This window comes from Ascaphus truei, chromosome 14, assembly GCF_040206685.1.
Source record: "Ascaphus truei isolate aAscTru1 chromosome 14, aAscTru1.hap1, whole genome shotgun sequence".
NCBI classification, from domain to species: Eukaryota; Metazoa; Chordata; class Amphibia; order Anura; family Ascaphidae; genus Ascaphus; species Ascaphus truei.
This window is the reverse complement of record NC_134496.1, coordinates 26,360,044-26,367,100: the sequence shown is the minus strand read 5'-3', so window position 1 is coordinate 26,367,100 and position 7,057 is coordinate 26,360,044.

The following is a 7,057-nucleotide window of genomic DNA, read 5'->3' as shown; positions in this document are numbered from 1 at the left end:
CCTTGTGACCCACAGTCTCACCCTGGAGCAAAGTCCTGCACACATGGCCTCTCACAAGTTTATAGGGAATGTAGGGTTGGTAATGAGGTGTCAGCAGCTGCACTTCTTCAGAGCCCCTTTAATGTCCTTGAGTTTACTTAAGAGGTGGAACGCTTTTTGTGCAGTCTCCCAGTGTTTCTGTCTGCTATACATTCACAGGGGCCAAAGCTTACAAAGTTACTGAAAACCGTGCTCTATTAGGGCAGCTAAATGAAAAGGAGACCTACTATGAGTTTACTTTGATTCCTTCTCTGTCTGATGACCAGTTATTCTGAATATTCAGACTTTCACTTCTAATATGCCATCTTCCTGCATAAAGAGAAGTCTAGCTCCACTTTTAAACCTTCCCACAATTAATAGCTAATAAGTTTCACTATAGTCTTATGAAGCTGCATTAGGCCTCGGGCATGGTCAGCGCTTTTGCACTGACCCGTGCTGAGGCGCGCTGCAGCTCGGCAGTGAGAGCGGCTTTAGCAGGGGCTTGCTTCCGCAAGCGTGCGGAAGCGTATTTTCGCGCTCATGGGAGCGCAGGGCCGGCACGTGAGCAGTTCGCCCAATGAGGGCGAACCAGCTCCGTAACGTCACTGGCCCGCCCCCGGACGGCGCGCTAACCAAGCCAGGGAAAGCACCCGCTTTCCCTCAGCCTCAGCGCGCCTCCGCACGGGCTGAGGCACCATGGACTCGGCCTTAGAGAGGACTGTGCTGAATTTAGACTGAAAGGTGCCTGAGATCAGGGTTTAAGTGCCATTCAATTATTAAGTGAAGATATATATATATATATATATATATATATATATATATATATATATATATTACATAAAAAAACACAAAAGGCGCAAATCAGAGACAGGTGCATGGATATACAACACCTGAAGGATAAATATGTGAACAAGTCCTATATTCGAATTCCACAACGAGATATACCTATAAGTTAAAAAGATACCAATATGGTGAAGTACGTTTATGAATAAAATTATTGCGCAAGCAACAGAGGCTACTTACAATGTAGCAGAAATAACGGGCTCATCAGTAAAATGCTTTCAGATCGCTGCATCAAAGGGGCTGATAATCTCAGGACCCGCTCACTCCGTCCGTGTGCTCGGACTCAGAAGCGTCACTGCTCAGCTGTAATCAGCAGTTGCGCGGGTCCTCTGATGGTGACGTCACTCCCCTAAGCGGGGATACCGCTGGCTCCGATCACTCGGTGAGATTAGCCACAGGGCTCAATTCCAAGATTGATATAACAGTCCCAATAGCCTTTAAATAAGGCTTTGCAGCAAATAGAAAGACAGTTAAAAGTCCTGAATATAACAGAAAATAGGGAGATCTACTAAGGGACCCTCACCCTGCTAGTTTCGTCTGAGTTTAGACTTCTTCTGGGGCAGTAGCCTCTGTTGCTTGCGCAATAATTTTATTCATAAACGTACTTCACCATATTGGTATCTTTTTAACTTAGAGGTACATCTCGTTGTGGAATTCGAATATAGGACTCATTCACGTATTTATCCTTCAGGTGTTGTATATCCTTGTACCTGTGTCTCTGATTTGCACCTTTTGTGTTTTTTTGTACTTTATATTTTCTTTGGGGTGGTGTGCACCCATTACATTGTGGCAGCACTCATAGACATCATTGCAACACTATTTTAAATCAGTTTTGTGCACCATATACCTTTTTCTTTATATATATATATACATATATATATATATATATATATATATATAAAAAACCATAATACTGAGTTAAGTTATGGTGAGTAAAAAAAGTGACAAAAACCCTCCACAGGAAAGCAAATATGCAAATATAACTGTATGCTCATCTGCATGTCTTAGGCAGGTCTGCAACCCCGCCTTTCCCCATTATCACCCAGCATACAGCACTTCCACTGCAGCAAGGGATTCTGGGAAATGACATGCAAATGAGCACACAGTGTCACTTTTTGCCTCAATAACCATTTTTAACATGGTTCCCTATAGGCTTAAGCTTGCTGCATGGTCACAGCTTTGAGCACAGCCAGGGTTAAGGTGCATACCCAGACACAAAAGTGACACTGTGTGCTCATTTGCATGTCATTTCCCAGAATCCCTTGCTGCAGTGGAAGTGCTGTATGCTGGGTGATAATGGGGAAAGGCGGGGTTGCAGACCTGCCTAAGACATGCAGATGAGCATACAGTTATATTTGCATATATATATATATATATATTTGCATATATATATATATATATATATATATATATATATATATATATATATATATATATATATATATATATATATATATAAACCCTGTCTTCCCATAAGAGAAGGTACAAAAGCAGCAACACTCAGATCTAGCAAAAAGACATGTATTAGCAGTGACAAAACAGCACACTTATAAACCCAACGTTTCGGTCCTGGCAGGACCTTCCTCACGGGGGTGCCAGGACCAAAACGTTGGGTTTATAGTGTGCTGTTTTGTCACTGCTAATACATGTCTTTTTGCTATATCGGAGTGTTGCTGTTTTTGTGCCTTCTCTTATGGGAAGACAGGGTTTCTATATTGATTTCTATGGAGCATGCACCTTGACTTTACATTTGTTGCTTGGATTGCTGGCTGCTGCTTTTTTTTTTGTTTGTTATATATATATAATCTCATCATCAAATCTTCAGCCCTTGTCGATCCACTGCTGGATGAAGGCTTCCCCAATGATCTTCCGGGTACCGTACTGCAGTTGATCTTTTAATTTCCCTTGGAGTCAAGTATTCCCTTGGAGTCAAGTACTGTATTGTATGTCTTTATTTATATAGTGCCAAAAGTGTACTTGGCGCTTCACAAAGAATACAGTACAGGGAATTAATAAGCGCAGCAAAATCAGACAGTAAGAAAGGAAATCCCTACCCCGAAGAGCTTACAATCAATGTGGTATGATGGGAGAATTACAGAAACAGTAGGTGAGGGAATAAGTGCTGTAGATGGGAGTGAGTGGCCACAATGGGTGGTAGGAGTGACTGTGGGTGTGGGACAATCGCATGCTATTGGGATGCTTGATTTGTGGGGTGAATTTTAAGGTTTGTCAGTATTAAATCAGAAGGTTAACACCATTTACAAGGAAAGAGATGGCAGGGAGGTGTGGGTGAGATCAGGTGTGTATGTCTGGGTTCAGGCTAAGGGGAGATCCCCAGCAGAAGGAAGGAGTAGATAGAGGGTGTGAATAGAGGATTTGTGTGGGTGTTTTTTTTATTGAGGGTAAAGAAGTTGTTGGGAGAGAGGTGTATAAATAATGGTGGAGTGGAGAAGTTGGAGAGAACAGAGACATTCACAAAGGAGTAAGGAAACAGTAAACGGAAAAAGCAATAGGGAGGGCATAGTGACATGCAGGAGGAGAGAGTTCGCATTTATTGGAGGATAGGAAGAGTACAAAGAATCACAGCTTTTAGAAAGTCAAGTTCTCACAGTTGCAAAGTTGTTATTGTTGTTGTTGTGCAGAGTCCAGATCTTCCTCTAATCTTCACCTCCAATTTCAACTCCAACATTAACTCTACAGACACTTTAAATGTGACACTTAAGATGCTACAATGACACAGTCAAGTACCATACTTGTCCAACAATGGTATTTTCTTTTGATATGTTCTGCCCACTTCCATTTTAATTTAATTTATTCACCCTTGTGATGATGTGAAAGACTTGTTTGGTTTCGAACCCCAACATTCTTTTCTCTGTCTCTTTGGGGGTATTCAGCATACATCTCTCCATACCTCTTTGCATTGCTCGAGCTTCTGAATTATCTTGCATTTAGGGTCCACGTTTCCCATCCATATGTGAGCACAGGCAGAATATACACTGGCCAAAAACTTTCCTCTTGAGGCACCGTGGTCCCATGAGATATTGTCTTGTTCCTTCCGAATGGAGTTTATCCGAGTCTTAATTTTCCTATTGACTTCATTGTAAAGGTTCCCATTCATTGCTACTTTCTGGACAAGGTAGAAATCGTTTTTCACTTCTAGTTCTATTCTATTTATTTCAATCTTTTGCAGAGTTGACACATTTGTTTAACATCACTTTGGTCTTGCTGAGATTCATATTTAATTCCTTCTTATTTGCTTCGGCAAGTTCTCCGATATGTTGCTAGAGGTCTTCTGGACTCATGGAAAATGAACAGTCTCTTATTGCTAGGAATATTTGGGAGCCCCAGATTCCACTGAACTTTCTATCCTTATTTCCACCCAACAGTGATGCACCTGTGGTGTGATGCATGCAATGCTCTGAGTGGGCACTTAGTGTCAGTGTTGCACAAGGTTTGTATTAGGGTACCTGGTGTTTGTGCTGGTCTCTTTTTGCATGAGATCCGCTGGTCCCAGTGCTGGACTCGTGAACATGAGCAATACCTCCTCTGGTTTGCAGCTCTTAACTGCCAGAAGCAGGGACCCCTCCTGCAGGGGTGTGCTAGGGATTTCTGAGGGCCAGAGGGCAGAACAAACATTGAAGATGTTGAAATAGCTTAACCCAGGGGCATCGCAGTGACTACAAGGCAACTCTACTACTAACTAGAGACACAAATCCCTTCCCCGGCATGCACAATGAAGCAGCATTATAACGTGGATATGTATAATGTCACACAGAGTAATATCAGAACATACATGCAGATCACTATCACAACGTGGATATGTATAATGTCACACAGAGTAATATCAAAACATACATGCAGATCAATATCACAACGTGGAATTGTATAATGTCACACAGATTAATATCAGAACATAAATGCAGATCAATATCACAACGTGGATATGTATAATGTCACACAGATTAATATCAGAACATACATGCAGATCAATATCACAACGTGGAATTGTATAATGTCACACAGAGTAATATCAGAACATACATGCAGATCAATATCACAACGTGGAATAGTATAATGTCACACAGATTAATATCAGAACATACATGCAGATCAATATCACAACGTGGAATAGTATAATGTCACACAGATTAATATCAGAACATACATGCAGATCAATATCACAACGTGGAATAGTATAATGTCACACAGATTAATATCAGAACATACATGCAGATCAGAGTAATATAACATGTGGTGCTATAAAATAACAGTATTTTCATAATATTTGGGGCTATATAACAACACAGTAATATCACAACTTGTGGGGCTATATAATAACACACAGAATAATATCACATGTTGTCCTATATATAATAACACATAGGGTAATACTACAACATGTGTGTGATGGCAGTGTGTGTAAATGTTAAGCCTGCATGTTGCCTCTGCCCGTCAATAGGGCAACCCTTGATGAAGGGTTAAATTGCCATTCTAGGGTGAGTGCCCCAACCCTAGCTATAAATTACCTGTTATTCTGTGTGAATTTTTAAACGTGTGTGTATGTTTCTGTGTGACTCATTGTGGACCTGGGCCAGTGACAATGGCTGTGTAACAATGTGCCATGGGGATAATCTTTATGTGGGCCAGACAGGACTGCCAACAGCTTTCTCAGGGCTGAGGACTAGAGTTTCCACTGGGCCCTCCGTGTTAGCGTCTTGCGAGCCCTTCCTCCTCTTTCTCTTATAGACCACCCCCTCTAACACACACCTCCTCGTTCTCTCTCCCCTCTCTATTTCTCCCCCCTCTTCCTCTCTCACACTCTTCCTCACACTTCCCCACGTCTCTCCCCGTCCATCACTTACTCTCCCTCCTCCCCACCCGCTGATCACTTAATCTCCCACTCACTCAATCCTCCCCTCCCCCACAATACACACAATTGCCCCACCTTCTCCCCCACAATACACACACTCTTGCCCCACCCACCTCCCTCCCCAATACACCGGAGTGAACAGGAACAAGGATGCTGAGATGTCCCCTGGAGAGGAAAGATCGTAAGAGGCTACTTCAGATAAATACCGACGAAGGCGGCACAAGTGGTACCTGAAGACAGCCCTGTATTTCCTTTGCTGGTGTAGCTAGGTGATGGCCCCCGAGGAGAAGCTGACGACAGCGAAACAGTACCTACTGGAGAAGGTAGAGAGCAGACCCTGTATTGTGGCAAGAGTCGGGTGGTGGATGCTGTCACCACCCTTGCTCTCTCTGGACCTGGATGAAAGAATACAGTGATTGTAGAGTAGCTTACCCGAATTCATTTTACCAAGATGTCTGCAACAGTGAAGGGTAAGGTTTCATAGTTACATAGTAGTTGAGCTTGAAATACATATGTCCGTCAAGTTCAACCTATACTACATTTAGACGACACACTTTATCCTATGTCAGTACTTACAGTATATTTATCCAGAGGAAGGCAAACAAAAAACCCCAGTGAAATATGATCCAATAATATCTCATAAGGGGAAAAATAAATACCTTCCTGACTCCAAGAATTGGCAATCAGAGCCCTGATCAGAGCCCTGATCAACAACACGTTTACTTACTTGGTATATGTCAGGACTCGGGGCACACGCCGCCCTCGGCGCTGCCCTTCCTTACCTGTACCGCTGGCTGCGGTCTCCTCCGTCCCTGCTTGACGCCTCAGCCCGCTCCCCTGCCCCCCCCGCGGCTTGCATGCACACCACCGACGCCGGACTCGTGGTTGCTCCACTTACAGGGCGCAAGCCGCGCAACTTAATTTATGCACTGCACCGGCCAGGTAACTCCGCCCCCCGGCCAGCTCCGCTCGCAGGCTCAGCTCCTCCCACCAGCTTCCGGCAACAAACCAGGCCATTAACCCCTGCCCTATCACAAAGGGCTCCTGGGCGCGCCTCTGCTCCGCCCCTTCCTCCCATTGGTCCTCCTCACTTTATAACCCCCGTGGTTCCTCTCCAACCTCGGTCTGCATAGTTCGTCTGCCTTATGCTGTGTTACGCCGGTGCTGCCCGCAGACCAGACCTGTCCCCTGAGCTGAAGGGGGAAGTGGTAATACACGCACCCGCAGCAAAGGGAGCGTGTGTAACGACATGGGAGTCACGCTGCCCTCGGCGTGCTCCCCAATTACCCGCGGTTCCACCGGGCTCTCCCGCGCCTCGCAGCGATC